This window comes from Orycteropus afer, unplaced genomic scaffold (genome assembly GCF_000298275.1).
Source record: "Orycteropus afer afer isolate SDZICR_OR568_19922 unplaced genomic scaffold, OryAfe1.0 scaffold00015, whole genome shotgun sequence".
Lineage (NCBI taxonomy): Eukaryota > Metazoa > Chordata > Mammalia > Tubulidentata > Orycteropodidae > Orycteropus > Orycteropus afer.
Window position 1 is genome coordinate 22,142,772 of NW_006921602.1, and position 20,391 is coordinate 22,163,162.

At 38.1% G+C, this 20,391-nt stretch overlaps 1 protein-coding gene across 1 annotated transcript in view; it reads right to left on the reverse strand.

Annotated features, from left to right (window-relative positions):
* TCF12 (transcription factor 12) overlaps positions 1-20,391 on the reverse strand; it is a 490,015-nt gene that overhangs the window by 339,479 nt on the left and 130,145 nt on the right. The gene's annotated exons all lie outside the window — the stretch shown is intronic.

Genomic DNA, 20,391 nt, shown 5'->3' on the forward strand with positions numbered 1-20,391 from the left:
GGACAGTTACAGGCAGCACAACAGAATTCCGATCCACAGAAAAATGTCTCTCTTCTCAGGATGTCCCTGGGTATCCTGGAAGCAGACCACACCCCTAAGGAAACTCCCCCTGAACAGATTGGCCACTCAGAAGACAGTCATCTGATCCCATCATGGGAACAACCACACAGAACTGGGGTCCAGTCAAGTTGACACACAGCTCCAACTATCACAGTATGTTTCATCAATTTCAGACTGCAGAAGTTGGTAAAAATCTTCAATTTCTTAGTCCTTGGCTTTAATGGTTGGTACGTAAATTTGAGCAGTAGTGATATTAACTGGTCGTCCTTATAGGCATATGGAAAATATCCTATCACTGACAACCTTGTACTTCAGGATAGATGGAGACCTTTTTGATGATGGTGAATGCCACGCCATTCCTCTTCAATTTGTCATTCCAGGCACAGTAGATCATAAGACTGTCTGATTCAAAATGACACAATCAGTCCATTTCAATGCCCAGGATATCCATCTTTATGCATTACATTTCACTTTTGACAACTTCCAACTTTCCTACATTCATACTTCATATATTCCATGTTCCAATTATTAATGGATGCTTGAAGCTCTTTCTTCCCTTTTTGAGAAGTCCCCCATCAGCAAATGGAGGTCCTGAAGCTTTACTCCATTCACATTATTAAGGTCAACTCTACTTTGAGGAGGCACCTCTTCCTCAGTTATATTTTGAGTGCCTTCTGACCTGAGAGGCTCATTTTCTGGCACTGTATCAATGTTTCAGGGATTTTCATAAAATTTGCCAGTAATAGACAGTGTTTCACTGCTATTCATAAAGGTTTTCACTGGTCAATTCTCTGAGAAGTGGATGGCCCCATTCTTCTTCCCAGTCTGTCTTTGTCTGGAAGCTCTCCTGAAACCTGTCCACCATAGGTGATTCTGCTGGTATTTGAAATACTGGTAGGATAAACCCCAGTGTCAAAGCAACACACAAGCCACCACAGTAGTACAAACTGACAGATGAGTAGCAGACCTTGATCTTATGCCACCTGAACTTAGAGACCATATGAAGAACAGATCTGACCAACTGAAAACCAATGACCAAAGACAAGTTGTGGGATAATATCAAGAGCATCATACTTGAAGAAAGAAAACAGTCATTAAAAAGGCAGAATAAGAAGAAAAAGACCAAAATGGATGTCAAAAGAGACTATGAATCTTGCTCCTGACTGTGCAGTAGCTAAGGTGAATGGAAGAAATGCTCAAATAAAAGAACTGAACAGAAGATTTCAAGGGGTGGCTCAAGAAGACAAAGTATTGTAATTAAATTTACAAAGACTTGGAGTTAGAAAATCAAAGAGAAGAACATGCTCAACATTTCTCAAGCTGAAAGAACTGATGAAAATATTCAAGCCTCGAGTTGCAGTACTAAGGATTCTATGGCCAAAATAATGAACAATTCAGAAAGCATCAAGAGAAGATAAAAGGAATACACAAAGTCATTGTATCAAAAAGAAGTGGTCAAATGACCAACTATTTCAGTAGGCAGCATATGATCAAGAACCAAAAGTACTGAAGAAAGAAGTTGAGGCTACACTAAAGGAACTGGTGAAAAACAAGGTTCCAGGAACTGACAGAATATCCATTGAAATGTTCCAACAAATGGATGCATTCCTGGAGTCACTTACTTATTTATACCAAGAAATGTGGTAGCTACCTGACCAAGTGACTGGAAGAGATCTATATTTGTGCCCATTCTAAAGAAAGGTGATCCCACAGAATATGGAAATTATCAAATAACATAATTAATATCACATACAAGTAAAAGTGTGCTGAAGCAGCAATATACCAATTAGTAACGTCCAGAAATTCAAGCAGGATTCAGAAAAGGAAGTGGAATAAGGGATATAATTGTTGATGTCAGAGGATCTTGGCTGAAAACAAAGAATATCAGAAAGATGTCTACCTCTGTTTTATTGACTATATAAAAGCATTTGACTGTGTAGATCAGTACAAATTATGGATAACATAGGGAAAAATGGGAATTCCAAAACACTTAATTATTCTCACGAGGAACCTGTACATACACCAGGAGGCTATCATTCAAACAGAGCAAGGGGATGGCTTAAAATCAGGAAGGATGTACATCAGAGTTGTATCCTTTCACCATGCTTATTCAATCTATATGCTGAACAAAAAATCTAAGAAGTTGGACCATATGAACAAGAACGTGGCATCAGGATTGGAGAAATACTCATTAATGACCTGTGATATGCAGATTGCACAACCTTGCTTGCTGAAGGTGAAGATGACTTGAAGCACTTACTGATGAAGATCACAGACTACAGTCTGCAGTATGGAATACAAAAACAAAACAAAAATACTGCCAACTGGACCAGTAAGTAACATCATGATACAAGGAGAAAATATTGAAGTTGTCAGGAATTTCATTTTACTTGGATCCATAGTCAACAGCCATAGAAACAGCAGTCAGGAAATAGACGTCATATTGCACTGGGAAAATCTGCTGCAAAAGACCTCTTTAAAGTGTTAAGAACCAAAGATGTCACTTTGTAGACTACAGTGCGCCTATCCAAAGCCATGGTATTTTCAATCACCTCATACGCATGTAAATATGGGACAATGAAAAAAGGAAAACTGAAGAAGAGTTGATGTCTTTGAATTGTGGTGTTGGCAAAGAACACTGAAAATACCTTGGACTGCCGAAAGAACAAACAAATCTGTCCTAGCCATAATACCTCTCGTAAGTGTGAATGTAAGGTTTTCTCTCACCTACTTCGGTCATGTTGTCAGAAGGGACTATTCCCTGGAGAAAGATCTCATGTTTGGTAAAGCAGAGGTCAGGACCCTCAGCAAAATGGACTGACACAGTGGCTACAATCATGGGCTCAAGTATAGCAAGGATTGTGAGGCTGGAGTAGGACTGCGCAGTGTTTCATTCTGTTGCATGTAAGGCTGCTATGAGTCACAGCCAACTCAATGGCACCTAACAACAAAAAAAAGGACTTCAGTGGAAGGGAGTCTCAGGGAAATTCCCGGGGTTTTGCAGGTTGCGCTTTCTGGGAAGCAGACTGAGACAAATTTTTTGTGTGAGAAATCCACAGGGAAGTGCTGTCATGATCAACAATGAGTTAAAGGAAGCAGGAATGGGCAGAAGGAGAAGCTGAATTGTAATACAGTAGCAACAAATGACTTAGTTCATCATTTAAGGAACTCTGGAATTGGAGTGGCCCTTGGGAATTGTCCTGAATTGCCATAAGTGGGCCAAGACCTTGATTTGTTACCACTCCTCCCCATTCCCTGCCTAGGCTGCCATTGGAAAGTGAGTTTGACCTTAGGTAAGAGCTCTCTTCAGTAGAGGAAATCTTGAAGAGGGACTCTGCTAAGAATTGTCTACACCACACCTAGTAGGTAGACAAGTTCAGTCCTAGAAGTGTATCCTGGGTCTTTTCTGGTAAGCCAAACACCAAACTCACTATGGTTGATGAATGAAAACACTTTGTAACCAATACCTCAATCAAGACAGAAAACATTTATTTCCTTCATGCTATGTACTAGATGTGATGGAGTGCTTCTAGGATAGAGCTAGAGATTGAACTAGACAGTACTTATCATTATGGGGTTTTTCCTGAAGTACCAGGTTACAGGAAGCTCTGATGGCATAGTGCCTAAGGCATTTGACTGCTAACTAGAAGGCTGGAGGTTCAAACCTACCAGCCACTCCTCAGAAGGAAGATTAAGCAATCTGCTTTTGTAGAGATACCACCTTGGAAACCCAAGGAGGGGTCCTATGAATTGAATCATCTCAAAGGCATTGAGTTTGGTGTAAATTTTACCCCAAAGAAAGTATTTTCCTTTTATTTTTTTTTAAACATATACCTATTTTGGGGGAGGCACCCTACCTCCTTCACACATAAACTACTTTAAATACTAACAGAATATAACTAGGAAAAGAAGAGAACATTAAATCTTATAAACAAAGAACAGTTACATGGTTAAGTTAAGAGCTTTGGAAATACCAGTGCATACATATAGCAACTGGCACTTAGTGTTAGAAACTCCAAGGGAAAGACAAAGATGGTGACTTTTAGAGGTATGCATTTGAGGTTCAAACAGAAGTCCACATCCATGTTGCAAGGCTTTGATATAAAGCAGTAGTCTGCTCTTTGTGGAGGAAACAAAAGGCAAAACTCAAAAAAGAGTTGCTATTAATCTCCAAGTACAAAGACAAGAATATTTTAAAAGAGAAGTATAGCAAATGTTACCTGTTCTTACAAAGAATATCCCTTCATCCCAATTTTAAATAATGATTAACTACTAAATAAAGCAGCTAATCATTACCAATGTAAACATGACAATGATATCACATGTTTAATATAATTATATTGTGAATAAACTATACAAAGGAGCCAAGGATAAATTGTTAAAATGACAAATTCTTACAGAGGCAAGAATTAATGCATAAAGACACTTTATATTATTAAAAGCAAAATACTGTTTGAAATGAATATGGAATTAAAATGTGGATTTTATCATGTTCTGAATAGTTATGGTTTTCCCTTAGATACATAGATATATCTTCTATCTATAAACTTACAGGTTTTCAGTGAATAAGGGAGCATATAAGCCAAACAAACAGCAAATTACATTCATTAACAATGTAAGTTGATTCAAACCAAAATGAGATACTGAAATACCTAAATTATAGATAGTGTATACTTTTCACAAGGTAGAAAAGAAGACTTAAGTCCTCCACCACAGTTAGAAATTCAGTGGAGGAATGTAAGTGGTAGTTTAAGATGGTAAGCCCATACAATTATACCCAGGAGAAAACTACATTTAAAAGGTGATGAGGTAAATGCAATGTTACTTTTCAAAATTTAATGCAAGTCAAAGATACAAAAATCACACTACAAACATATGATTTACACACAATTTAGGAGAAAAAAGTTTTTTTCAGTTGAAGCTGATTTGTGGGTTATAATACTGCAAAAATTCTTGCTCTCCCTCACAATCCAAATAGAGAGGAATGGGAAAAAATTCTTTTCTGATATTTATACACAGCAAATATTACTATCTAACACCTAAAAACCAATCTTCAAATTTGGCTCATGGCTGAGATCTTCACAAGGCACTTAATTTTTGGTCATCATCTCCATTATTGTTTCCTATAGTCAAAAAAAAAAAAAAAAACTCACTGCCATCAAGTCAACTCTGACTCATAGCAACTCCTCCTCAGGTTTCTGAGGCAGTATTTCTATTGAAGTAGATTGCTCAGTCTTCCTTCCAAGAAGTGGCTGGTAGGTTTGAACCGCCAGCCTTCTAGTTAGCAATCAAATGCCTTAGGCACTATGCCACCAGAGCTCCCTATTTCCTATATAAGAATCTTCATTATCTACTCAAATTATTTTTCCAGTACTTTTAAGTATATGAAATCATTATTTTCTTCAGTATTTTCAAAAATAAGATGGCAACCAAGATACTAACAGAACAGAGCCTAAATCAATGGAACTGTTGTTCACAGGTCCATTTCTTGGCTAACTTTGAAATACAGGGTAAGGATAGAATTTCACAATTTTATTCTATAAACATGTATGATAAAATAGCCTATTTACACTCATGAGTGCAGTGTAGTGAATTACTTAATATGACCCTTCTAGCCATAGTCTTTGTTGCTCCCAACAAGTGATTGGGTGGAACTATGCACATAAGGTGCTGTGGCCCACCAAGGAGGTTAGTTAACTAATAATGCAAACAGGGTACGTGGACCCCTGTGGGTATGGGACCATGCAAACAAGGTGTATGGAACCCTAATGATGGGATTGGTCAGTTTTGCCACCCCACTAGGGTTAAAATGAGCCATATAAGAGGTGGTGGGATCCTTACTACCACCAAGAAAGAAGAGACAGGAGCGGAGTGCATCCTTCAGGCCTGGGGTCTATGCACTGGTCTATGAATATCCTAGACCCAGGAGACAGAAAGCTATAATAATGCAGACAGTAGTGGCAGGTTAGAAACAGCAGCACCAGAAGCAGCTGAAGCAGAAGACCAACAAGAGATGGCATGGTGGGCATCCTGTCCCAATAATGAGAAAGAAGAGAGCTTTCAGGCTTGCCAACACAGTGGGGTACTTTTAGGCACCTGACAGAGTTAGGCTTGCTGATCCACAGAGCTAGAGAGCTGAGCACCTTCAGGTAGAGGTTCACTGGCAGAGTGGGGTGCCTCTGGGCACTTATCAGCAGAGCTAAAGGAGCTTTTTATTACTGGCCTGTGCAGAGGCCAGATTGATCCAAAGGCCCAAAGGACTGAAGGCCAAGAGGCTGAGGGTCACTGGGAGGCCTGCCTGAAGGCACAGCTGAGAAGCTGTCCTCAGCAAAGAACTGTATCCCAGGTCCTTCCTGATCCTAAATTGTAACCTGGTATCTCCCTAATAACCCCTTAATTGTAAGTAATGTATATGAGTTCTGTGTGGCCACTGCAATGAATTATCATACCATTCAGAGAAGTAAAGAGTGCTATGGGAAGGATGGTTAGTGCCAGAATTGGTTTTTTTTAAAAAAGAAAAGTTAGAGAGAGGAGGTATGTCTGACCTCTGCCTCATAAGAATCAATCTTGTGCTATTGATCCTGATCCTCCTTCCCCTTGTGAAGTTAGAAAACGTCAGATGCCACCATGCCATTCTTATGCCATCATTTAAAATGCTTTCTAAATATCATTTAGAATCCCTTTCAAGTATTTAAGACCCTATGGAAAAGTGATATCAACAGCAAAACACTGACAAAATGCCCCCCCCCCGGGATGGTGCATTTTTTCTTAAAATAAGAGCCCATTAGTTGTGAGTTTGTTCTTTTGTCTTTAGCTGAGTTAGCTACCTCTTATCCTTAAACCCTAAAACCTAAAGAATCTATAAGGAGAAAAGGTTCAGTTTAGGTGTATTTCCACCTATAAAGTATAAGCATTTTACAAATTGATTAGCAGCACTTTAGGAGGGAAGAGGAGGAAAAGGGAAAATAACTATATTAGTGGCTAAGGCACTTGACTGCTAACCAGAAGGCTGGCGGTTCAAACCCACCAGCCACTCCTCGGAAGGAAGGTTGGGCAATCCTACTTCCGTAGTGATACTGCCTCGGAAACCCAAGGAGGGGTCGCTATGAGTCAGGGCTGACTCGACGGCACATAACAACAACAACAACAACAATACCACATCTGGGTCTTCCACCAATTCAGCAAGTGGTATATTTCTATACAAAGAAGCACTGTCTACTACCCTTTATTACTCTCAAAATCAAAAGGACTGTATTACATTAACTTGCCCAATTCTATATCCATATATAATATCCAATACTTCAGATGTCTGGTATCCTTCCTATCTCTTCTCAATACCTGAAGCCCTAGGCTAGTTTCTTCTCCAGACTTTCCTCAAAACAGCACTTCTGTCTTTGATCAAGTTTGCTCCTAAATCTCTGCTGTCCCAGATAAACCTCTCTATTTCTCCCTTGGTATGCTTTCAGCTAGAGAAAGAGATTTATTTACTGAAGAAAACTTGTGTGAACCTGACATATTCTAAAAATTTAATATATTTATTCTAACAGTTTATGAATACCAGAAAAATAGATCTGGCTCATTTACTTCTATACCTTGTTGTTGTTTGCCGTCGAGTCGGCCCTGACTCATAGCGACCCCTCCTTGGGTTTCCGAGGCAGTATCACTACGGAAGTAGGATTGCCCAACCTTCCTTCCGAGGAGTGGCTGGTGGGTTTGAACCACCAGCCTTCTGATGAGCAGTCAAGTGCCTTAGACACTATGCTACCAGAGCTCCTATACGTCTATACCTAGTTTATCTAATTAGCCTCAGATGAACAAAGGAGGCAGAATAGATATGGCTGAGTCTGTAACTACCAAAGCTGGAGGAAGAAATCAGGAAGATACACTTTACTGTTACCTGGCACAGGTATAAGCCCTAGATTTGGCATTTACTAGCTATGTGATCTTAGGCAAATGACCCTATCTAAGTCTTTTTATCTATAAAATGAAGATTGATAACAGTACATAACTCACAGAGTAGGGTTAAAAATTAAATGAGATAATGGCTTGCAAGGCACTTAGTAAAGTATCTGTCACACAGTAAATGCTCAATAAAGGTAAGTTATCTGAAGCTCCAAGGAAGGCGTTTTCATTTTCATTGTTACTCATTTTGAAACTTTTCCACTGAGGATACTGTAGGAGGTAGGTTGTTCAATAAAGTGACTGGATTAGTTGTTCTCTGACTAAGATATTGATAGTTTGATGGAGGAAACAGCTTCACACTTAAAATATAACATGAATGACTTATTATTTACAGTAAAATATATAGGTGCTCTCGTTGCGCAGTGCCTAAGACATATGACTGCTAGCCAGAGAGCTTGGCAGTTCAAACCCACTAGGCACTCTGCAGAAGGAAGATGGGGCAACCTACTTCTGTAAAGATTTACTGCCTCGGAAACCTAAAGGGGGGTTGCTATGAGTGGGAATCAACTTGATGGCAGTGAGTATGGCTTTTTCTTTTCTTTTTGGAGTTTATACAGGAGGTGCATTTCCTAAAACAATGTGACCTATAGAGCAGGAATACTACCTCAAAACCAGAGACTACTACTGTTACTTGTATTCAAGCTGCAAAGATACTCAGCTTTACACTAAATCATCTTTTTTCCTACTTTTATGGGAATGAACATATAAAAAATATGATGGGGCAAAAAGGGATTCTAGGTAGGAGATCAAATATAGTTCAAGTTGTGTGAATTTAGTGTCAGAGCATTTATCCCTTCTCAGTTTCCTCATGCATCAGTTTGTCATACTGTGGTGGCTTGTGTGTTTCTGTGAGGCTGGAGGCTATACCACTGGCATTTCAAATACTAGCAGAGTCACCCACTGGGGACAGGTTTCAGCGGAGCTTCCAGACTAAGACAGACTCAGAAGAAACAAGGTCCATCCACTTCTCAAAGAACTGGCCAGTGAAAATCTTAAGAACAGCAGTGAAACACTGTCTGATATATTACTAGAAAACATTATGTACAGCCCTGAAACACTGCCCAATTTAGTACAGGAAGATGAGCCCTTCAGTTCAGAAGGCACTGAAAATACAACTGGGGAAAAGAGCTGCCTCCTCAGAACAGAGTCAACCTTAATGATGTGGATGAAGTAAAGCTTTCAGGACCTCCATTTGTTGATGTGGCATGACTCAAAATGGGTATAAATAGCTGCAAACATCCATTAATACTTGGAACGTGCAAGGTACAAAAGGTGAGTATCTGAAAATTGAAAGTAATCAAATATGAAATGGAACACATAAAGATCAATATCCTAAGCATTAGTGAGCTGAAATGGACTGGTTTTAGCCATTTTCAATCAGACAACCATATGATTTACTATGCCAAAAATGACAAATTGAAGAGGAATGGCATAGCACTCATCATCATAAAGAATGTTTTTCAAGATCTATCCTGAAGTACAACATTGTCAGTGATAGGATAACATCCATATGCCTACAAGGAAGACCAGTTAATACTGCTCAAATTTACACACTAACCACCAAAGCTAAAAATGAGGAAACTAAAGATTTTTAGCCGCTTCTGCAGCCTGAGACTGACCAAACATGCAATCAAGATGTGTTGATTGTTACTGGTGATTGGATGCCAAATTGGAATCACCAGTAGTCGAAAAATATGGCCTTGGTGATAGAAATGACACTGGACATTGCATGATAGAATTTTGTTAAGACCAATGACTTATTCATTCCAAATGCCTTTTTTCAACAACATAAACAGCAGCTATACATGTGGACTTCACCAGATGAAGTACACAGAAATCACAGTGACTACATATATGGAAAGAGGCAATGGAGAAGATCAGTATCTTCAGCCAAAACAAGGCCAGGAGCTAACTGTGGAATAGACCATCAACTACTCATACGCAACTTCAAGCTGAAGCTGAAGACAAAACAAGTCCACAAGAGCCAAAATATGACCTTCATTGTATCCCTCCTGAAGTTAGAGATCATCTAAAGAATAGATTTGATGCCTTGAACACTAATGACCAAAAACCAGATAAATCATGGATGACATCAAGAACATCATCCATGAAGAAAGCAAAAGGTCATTAAAAAGACAGGAAAGGGAGAAAAGACCAAAATGGATGTTAGAAGAGATGCTGAAACTTGCTCTTGAATGGAGAGTAGCTAAAGTGAATGTAAGAAATGACAAGAAAAAAGAGCTGAACACAAGATTTCAAAGAGCAACTTGAGAAGACAAAGTCAATTATTATAATAAAATGCAAAGACCTGGAGTTAGAAAACTAAAAGGGAATAACATACTCACCATTTCTCAAGCTGAAAGAACTGAAGTGAAAATTCAAGCCTCAAGTTCATATTGAAGGATTCTATGGGCAAAGTATTGAATGATGCAGGAAACATCAAAAGAAGATGAAAGGAATACACAGAGTCACTATACCAGAAAAAGCTGGTTTATGTTCATCCATTTCAAGAGGTGGCGTATGATCAAGAGCCAATGGTACTGAATGCAAAAGTCGAAGCTGCACTGAAGGAACTGGCAAAAAACAAGGCCCCAGGAATTGACAGACTATCCACTGAGATGTTTCAATAAATGGATGCCACGCTGGAAGCACTCACTTGTCTACGCCAAGAAATCTAGAAGACAGCTACTTGGCCAACTGACTGGAAGAGATCCATATTTGTACCCAATCCAAAGAAAGGTGATCCCACAGAATGTGTAAATGATCAAACAATATCATTAATATCACACACAAGTAAAATCTTACTGAAGATAACTGAAAAATGGTTGAAGCAATATACTGACAGAGAACTTCCAGAGGTGCAAGCTGGATTCAGAAGAGGATGTGGAATGAGAGAAGCCACTGCTGATGCCAGGTGGATCTTGGCTGAAAGCAAAGAATACCAGAAAGATGTTTTTTTATGTCTTATTGACTATGCAAAAGCATTCGACTGTGTGGATCATAACAAATTGTGGATAACATTAAGAAGAATGGGAATTCCACAACACTTAATTGTGCTCATGAGGAACCTGCACATAGACCAGGAGGCTGTCATTCAAACAGGGACATTGCATGGTTTAAAATCAGGAAGAGTCTGAGTCAGGTCAGGCTTGTATCCTTTCACCTTACATATTCAGTCTATACACTGAGCAAATAATCCAAGAAATTGGACTATATGAAGAAAAGCATGGCATCAGGATCGGTGGAAGATTCATTAACAACCTGAAATATACAGACAACACAAATCTGCTTGTTGAAAGTGAAGATGACATGAAACACTTACTGATGAAGACTAAAGATTATAGTCTGCTGTATGGATTACACCTCAACATAAAGAAAATGAAAATCCTCACAACTAAGCAGTACCACGATAAATGGAAAAAAGATTGAAGCTGTCAAAGATTTCACATTATTTGGTTCCACAATCAATAACAATGGAAGCAGCAGTCAAGAAATCAGATGACGTATTGCACCAGGCAAGTATGCTAGAAAACACCTCTTTAAAGTGCTGAAAAGCAAAGATGTCTCTTTGAAAACTAAGGTGCACCTAACCCAAGTCATGGTATTTTTAATTGCCTCATACACATGTGAGAGCTGGACAATGGATAAGGAAGCCCACAGAAGAGCTGATGCGTTTGACTTATAGTGTTGGCAAAAAATTCTGAAAATACCGTGGACTGCCAGAAGAACTAACAAATTTGTTCCAGAAGAAATGCAGCCAGAATGCTCCTTGCAAGCAAGAATGGCCAGACTTTGTCTCACCTACTTTGGTCATGTTGTCAGAAGGGACCATTCCTTGGAGAAGGATATCTGCTTGGTTAAGTGGAGGGTCAATGGAAAAGAGGAAGGCTCTCAACAAGATGGATTGACACAACAATGGGCTCAGGTATAGTGAGGATTTTGAGGCTGGCACAGGACCAGGCAGTGTTTAGTTCTGTTGTATATATGGCCACTATGTGTTGGTGCCTCATTTGTGAAAACAAAAAAAAAATAACATTGGCTTTGCCTACTGAAATAAGGCAGCATGTTAAGTGCCTGGAAAGCATCTTACATGTAATAGTTTCTAAGTATTTATAATTACCAAACCTCACAATATCCCTTTTTTTGTAATAATTCACTGCTTGTTTTAAAAGACTAAGGTAACACATGCTAGGAAATATTATCACTATGTACCATTTTTCTCCAATGATCTAATTACATCTGTTTTCCACAATTTAACAATTCCTATTAAATAAGCATTTAATGAGAACCTGCAATGAGTCAAGAACATACTTGGTCATGCACTTCCCCACTACCAAGTTTCAACCAGCTCCTGTAGACCACCACTACTACACATAATTAAACAAGTGAACAATAAAACAGATGAAGTTTTTCCCCAAAATGCCCACGTTTCTAATTTATATGGCTTTTTCAGACATATATTTGTGTGCAAAACATAACAGATCCATGAACCTTTGAAAACACTGAACTGTTGTTCTCAAACAGATGACATCATCCCTGCTGTCACTGTTAGGTGCCATCAAGTCAGTTCCTACTCACAGTGACCCTATCTACAACAGAATGAAACACTGACCACTCCTGTGCCACCCTCATAATCACTGCCATGCTTGAGCTCATTATTGCAGTCATGGTGTCAATCCACCACCAAGAAATTTGGAAGAGAGGTACCTGACCAACCGACTAGAAGAAATCCATGTCTGTGTCCATTCCAAAGAGAGGTGATCCAGCAGAATGCAGAAATTATTGAATAATATCATTAATATCACACTCAAGTAATATTTTGCTAAAGTCAATGTCATCTTTAAACATTTCCATAAGAAACTAATCTGAAAATCACATGAAACTGAAAGCCTGAATAAGTTCTAATTCAAAAAAAGTTAAAGAAGCATATAATTTTCACCATAAAATTGTAAAAGTAATAAAAGACTGATATTAAACTTATAATCAATCAGTCACAAATCTAAAACTCATCCTCTGACTGAACATGATCACTCTTTCAGCAGTTAGAATGTAAGCCTCTTGAATTTAAAGAAGAAAAGACATACCTTGCCCTGGAAGAGTTTAATTAACAAAACATTAATTAAAAGAAATAGCAATTAAATGACATGGTACCACTCCTTGGAAGGAAGGCTTGGCAATCTACTTCCGTAGTGATACCACCTCAGAAACCCAAGGAGGGGTCGCTATGAGTCAGGTCCGACTTGACAGCACACAACAACTTAAAAATCTGTGCGTAAATTCTTTCTTTTTTCCCCCTCTAATTTTTATTGTGACTTGGGTGAAAGTTTACAGAACAAATTCATTTTCCATACAGCAGTTCACTTACACTTTGTCTCATGACATTGACTGCAATTTCCCGCCATGCAACAGCTCTCTTCCCATTTCCTCCCCATAGTATACTCTTCCCTGTGTCCTTCCCTCCCTTCCACTCCTACTGCCTGAGCTGTCAATCTGTGCATAAAAAATCTGTGAGTGAATTCTTAGACAATAAAAAATTTAACATAAATGCTAATCATTTAATTAGAGGTCTATGGTGTAGTGAATTACTTAAATACTTATGGCCCTTCCAGCATAATTTTTGTAGCTCCCATCAAATGTGGGACTGTGCAAATTGAGGTGCTTGTGGCTCACCAAGGGGATTGGATGGCTTGCTAATAACATAAATAAGGTGCACTCATGGGGATAGGACCATGAGAATGAGGTGTATATAACACTAATGAGGAGATCAGTCAGTTTTGCCATCCCACTAGGCTTAAAAGAGGGCCAATCTCAGAGCACAGGGGGGATCTCACAATCACTAAGAAGAGGAGAAGGGAGCAGAGTGTGTCCTTTGGACTAGAGATTCCTATATTGAGAACCTCCTCGATCAAAGAGACAGAGAGAGAAAGAAAGATGACACCAAAGATGGTGCACCGTGGTGATAAGCAGTGGCAGCAAAACCAGAAGACTGGCAGGTCTTTCTGTCCCATGGAGCAAGAAAGCTGAGCTCCTACAGGCATGAGGCTTGCTGGCAGAGTAGGGTGCCTTTAGACACTTACTGGCAGAGTTAAGAGAGCTCTGGTAGCATAGTGCCTAAGGCACCTGACGGCTAACCAGAAGGCTGGTGGTTCAAACCCACCAGTCACGCCTCAGAAGGAAAGTTGGACAATCTACTTCCGTACTGATACCGCCTCAGAAACCCAAGGAGGGGTAAGGAGGGGTTGCTATGAGTTGGGTCCAACTCAACGGCACACAACAACAAAAAGAGAGCTTTGTAACACTTGCCTGAGCAGTACAGAAGTCACACTGAGGGGCCTGAGGCCAGAGAAAGACCTGCCTATGGGTAAGGCTGAGAGAGGATTACCTGATCAAGAACTGTATCCTGACATTTTCCCAAATCTGAATTATAACCTGTTACTTCCATATTAAATTCCATAATCGTGAATATGGTCTATGAGTTCAGAGTGGCCAATGCAATAAATTACCTAACACATCAGAGAAGTAGAGAGTGCCTGGGGAGAGGAGAGACAGGTGCTGTCAGAATTGGTGAAAAGGTTAGAATGTGGAGGTATGTTTGACTTCAGCCTCATAGGAATCAGCCTTTGGCAGTTGATACTGATAATGATTCTCCTTCCCCCTGGTGAAGTTAGAGGAGGTGACGCAATGCTTCCCCTGACAGGTCAACTTTTACAGCTGGCATCAGAAGACAGACTCATTGCAGTGGCTCTAGACCCATGGAAGCATGGGAATTTGCGAAAGAATGAAGGGGCAAAGGAAGTAAAACTTCTGATTCTTAAATTGTTACTTTGGTTTTTATTGTCTATAATGGCTAAAATGAAATTAGTAGATGTTATGCTATAACTGAGGGGAGAAAAGCAGAATCTGAAGTGGCTTGGGGCAAAAGCCAGGCCGGTTAAACAAGATGATTGATCAGCAGCCAGGATCTACAGGCTCCACCCAGCCTGAAGCCCAAGGCCAAAATCATATGAATAGGAAGACAGTCAAGGTATGAAGAGAAGAAAATGGAATATTTTTTAAAGGATCATTAGCTCAATGCAGTATAGATTTTAATACAATTATTCTGATGTGTTTCTAAAATTATATAAATACAATAATGCAAATCCTAGTTACCACCTTCTCCTTGTTTAAGGATTTGCAGTACCATCTCTCATCCTGTTTTTCTCTTTTCACTTTTCCCATTTAATTCAAAAGCTTTCTTCTTTTTGTTTCCAACTAGAATGTGTCCAATCTGAATAAACAAAATCATTTTACCTTCTTTCCTTTTTTTTGTTTTGTTTTTGTTGTTATATGCTATCAAGTTGGACACGACTCATAGTGACCCCTCCTTGGGTTTCCGAGGCAGTTATCACTACGGAAGTAGACTGCCAACCTTCCTTTAGAGGAATGACTGATGGGTTTGAACCGCCAGTCTTCTGGTTAGCAGTGAAGTGCCTTAGGCAAACTTTCCATCACTTTTAAATTAAAAGAGCAAGACATAAAATGCATATTTACTATGATAACTATTTAAAGATAATGCATGGAGGGAAAATAGAAGGGAAATACGAAAAATAATAATAGTTTCATTTGAAGAGCTGGATGATTTTAATCCTTTTAGCTGTTTTTCCTATTTTCTGAAATTAGTTTATATTATTTACAGTATTTTTAAAATAAGTTTTAAAAAAATCATAAGTGAAACCAAAATCTATCATGGGACAAATACTGAACTATTCCAGTATAAGAAATTGGATTTAAATATTTATTCTGATTAACAAACTATTCAAATACCATTACAAAATTGCAATTCATTATCTTTCACTTCATTCACATTTCATTGATATACATATTGCTGTAACGGAATTAAGAAAACCTAATAATTCAAGGCAGAATAGTCATATGTAAATAATATCAACCAGTAGGAAGGGAAAAAAAAAATGACAAAATTTCTGACCACAATGAGAAGTGATACCTATTTCTTTTAGCCATCTCTTTTCATTGCTATAAAAATGTTCTGCTTTCATTTCTTTATATTCTAAGGAAACTGCTTTTATTTCCCTTAACCCACTGCCATCAGATTAGCCACTAAAGAGCTCAACCCATAAGTGGCTACAGATTCAATTTAGTTTATTCTCTGACCTAAAATTAAGTGAAAGGTATTTCTGTAATTACAGCAAGTACACGAGGAACTCTACTGAGTGGTACACTGGTTACACCACTCAGCCTCTAACCAAAAGGTCAATGACTGGAACCCACTAGCTGTTCCACAGGAGAAATAGGTGGCATTCTACTCCCATAAAGATTACAACCTTGGAAACCCTATAGGGCAGTCCTATTCTGCCCTACAGGGTTACTATGAGTTGGAAATGACTCAGCAGCAATGGGTTTGATCAAGTAAATGCCATACAGGCAAGGGCTAGGGAAAGAGCAATTAAATTTACAATATAAAAAATGCTGCAAATATACAACAAAGGAATCTAATTATGGGCTCAAATTCAGACTTGGAAAAAAATGCATTCGATAAACTTTTTATGTAATGGTCATGTTGTCTTATGTCACCCAAAGTAACTTCCATGAATATGAAGAAAGACAGTACACTAGTAATGGGATTAAATAAACAATAAATGGATTTCAACAGTGAAAGACAGCATTCTTTACACAAACTAAATGGCAATCATTAATTTGGAAAGACCATTTTCTTTTTCCTGTTTTTAGAAAAAAGAACCTCAATTACTTTTGCTTTTGTATTAAGTGATGTTTTTTATATTTTTAACTCCAACAGTTGCCAAAATAAGCCCATTTACATGTGAAGCCTGTCAACTAGCAAATTTACATTTGGATTTCGTTGGCTTTCTACCCTGCATTCTGTTCTCTTCTTTGTGCCATTGTTGTTTTTAGGTTTGGCAGTAGCTCTAGATCTTTGTTTAACTTAGTTCGTTTGTCTAACTTCTGCAATATATACACATTATAAAATTAGCATGAAACAGTATTTTAGCCTCCATCACCACAATTAATTCCCATGGTGGCAAAGACTTACAAATTATGCTTATGTATGATCCAAAAAAGAAGAAACACAGAGACACAGCACCTAATTTCTCTACCTGGAGAATATGTAAAAAGCAAGTAAGACAAAAAGAAAACTATTTAATTTAATATAGTATACACAAAAAATTCATCATGAAGATCACATTAAATTTTAGTGTGCTAAAAGCTAAGTAATTACAGATTAGAAACCCAGAAGTCAGAGCTAAACTGGCTTGGCTCCCAAAATGCCCATCTTTCTCATAATCTGTTTTCCCAATATATTTTTAGTTGTTTCTAATACAGAAGTACACATGTCAAGTAGGATCTCCTGCCTCAGTAGCTGATTGTGGAATCTTATAGCTTAAGTTGTTAAAATCAATACTTCAGAGCCTCATTACAGATTCGCATAAACAGATGATGCAATAGATCAATAATTACAAAGGTATCTATATCTTGAGTTTGATCTTCACCATCCTATGGTAAAAATTTTAAATGTACTTGAATATCCTACATATACAAAACCAGAATAATTGACTAGAATAAATTCTACCATCTCCAACTATACCAAAATCAAAACCAAACCCACTGCCGTTGAGTCGGATCCAATTCATAATGACCCTTCCTTGGGTTTTCCAAGGCAGTAGCACTAGGGAAGTAGATTACCCAACCTTCCTTCCAAGGAGTGGCTGGTGGGTTTGAACCACCAGCCTTCTGGTAAGCAGTCAAATGCCTTAAGCACTATGCTACCAGAGCTCCTTCTCCAACTATTGTTGTTGTTGTTATGTGCCATCGAGTCAGACCCGACTCACAGCGACCCCTCCTTGGGTTTCCGAAGCAGTATCACTATGGAAGTAGATTGCCCCATCTTCCTTCCAAGGAGCGGCTGGTGGGTTTGAACCACCAGACTTCTGGTTAGCAGTCAAATGCCTTAGGCACTATGCTACCAGAGCTCCTAAATGACATGTTACACTTGGAAAATCTGTTGCAAAAGAACTCTAGAACTAGAAAACAACTTAGGTGCCCTCATACTCATGTCTTCAGTAAGTTAATTAATCTAAATGCAATTTCTTGCCCTAATCAAGGAAGCAGTATTATCAGAAAAATTCAAAATAACTATTTATATTGGCTCTGAAATGTATTTTTGTATTTACATCTGATCATGAGATATTCTCAACAAATCATAGGGTTAAGACTTTATTTGAAACAGCTTTAACCCCCTCCTCTTACAAATACCATCCTGGCAACAGCTGTCCCTTCATTTGAAAATTGAGCTCTTCCTCATATCACTTCTAGAAGACAGGAAAGCCAGTAAAGCTGTTTTTCAGAAAGTCAAACTCTTACTATTCAGCCAATTCTTATGGAACTCCTTTACCATCTGTTCCCTGACATTTCAGTCAGGTTATGTACTTGCCAAAGAGCTTGGATACTGAATTCACTGGTGAAGACAAATGGAATACAATTAATACACTTTTAATTTTTAACAAAAAAATATTTTTAAAACATTATGTATTATGACAAGAGAGGCTCTACAATCAAATACACAGCCCATGTTATAAACAAAACCAGGAATCTACACTGAACGAGAAATTAGTTGGCCAGGATATTTTGCTAATTGGTTGCAGCAAAAATTTGTTCTAGGATGGTGAGATAACTAATAAGCTATGTAACTATGTTTTTATGGGAGGAAGAAGATGACTCTTAAAAAAAGAAGACCCTTGAAAAAGAATTTGAGAATTATTTTGAAAGTAACTTAAAAAGTTAAGAATAAAAGTTCTTGTTCCAGGAAGAAAATGAGACAGAAGAAACATTCATGGATTATCTATGCTTTGCTATTTACTAAAGAAGTTGATTAAGAGAAATCTAAATACATTTTGGAGAAGTTAAAGATATTAAATTCAAAAGTAATAGAAATACAATGATATTAATAAATTACTAGTATTGAGTGACAACCATGACTTCTCACAATCTCAAAGAATTGTGGCACATTAAGTTACTAGGAGTAACTGTGTCAGACGGCAGGCAGATCGATATGTCCTTAAAGAGGTCCAGAAGAAACTCCAAAAGATACAGATAAATGAGTCTCATGATTCCTGAAAAACTGATCTGAAACAAAGGGAAAGGCAGTTGACTCAATCAGCAAGCAAGCCCACTGAGAGACAGGGAGCCAAGTTATTGCTTCTGTAGAAGAGTGATAGGGGTGGAGAATCACATAAGACTAATCTCTTAGAATTTCCTGAAAGGAAGTCTAAGTATATATCAAATGTAACTCATAGGTACAAAGTATTTATCCTTTTAAAAGACTCTGAATTCAGAGGTTCTAAAATACAAACTATTCAAAGCAACAATAAAAATAAAAGCTTATATTATGAAAGTATTAAGAATATTTTTTTGTCATGGATAAAGGTCTGACAGAGAAACAAAACAAAGGACTCACAAAAAAAATCTACCGAAGTAGATTTAAAAAAAAAAAAAAAAAACCAAACCCACTGCCATCAAGTCATTTCCAACTCATAGTGACCCCCACTGGGTTTCCAAGGTGGTAAATCTTTACAGAAGTTGATTGCCCCATTTTTCTTCTGCGGAGTATCTGGTAGGTTTGAGCCACCAACCTTTTGGTTAGTAGTCATATGCCTTAGGCACTATGCCACCAGAGCTCCTTAGTGAAGTAGATGGAGAGATGTAAATAAATGGATTCCACAAATGATCAGAAGATATAAATGACCTAGGGGAGGGAAATCAAGTTAAGTCAGTGAGTATACAAATGGCAATGAAGCAACTCCATCTAACAAATTACTAAGACTGATGTTGTAATATTTCACAAGTCCTCATAGGTAGGATGAAGCAACAGATGAGTTCCAATATAGGCAAAAATGTGGTCATGTAAGAAACAAACAATAAAAAGCTAAGCAAGAAATGGAACTGAACTCATTCACAAGGCTCAACTTTCAGCCAAACAACAGGTTAATAAAATAAAAAATAATATGAGAGAGGGACAAAATCCTTAGAAATATCAACTACAGAAGATCAAAAGGATAGCATTTGTCCAAGGATAAAGCACAGAAGGCAGGAAAGAAAAGGAAAGATGAGCGAATGGAAAAGGTAAACATAGTGAGGAAGTAGGAAGAATGCTGTTACATTGTGAGGATTGCAATCAATCTAATGATTCAAAATGTGTTTGAACAGCTGAATGGAACACAAATTCTCTGTAAACTTTCACTCAAATCACACACACACACACAAAAAAAAAAAAAACAGGAATCAAGAAAGAGCCAGGCAAGGTACTCCAGCAAAATATTCACAGAATTTGGATAATCTTTTCCTATTCCCTAATTC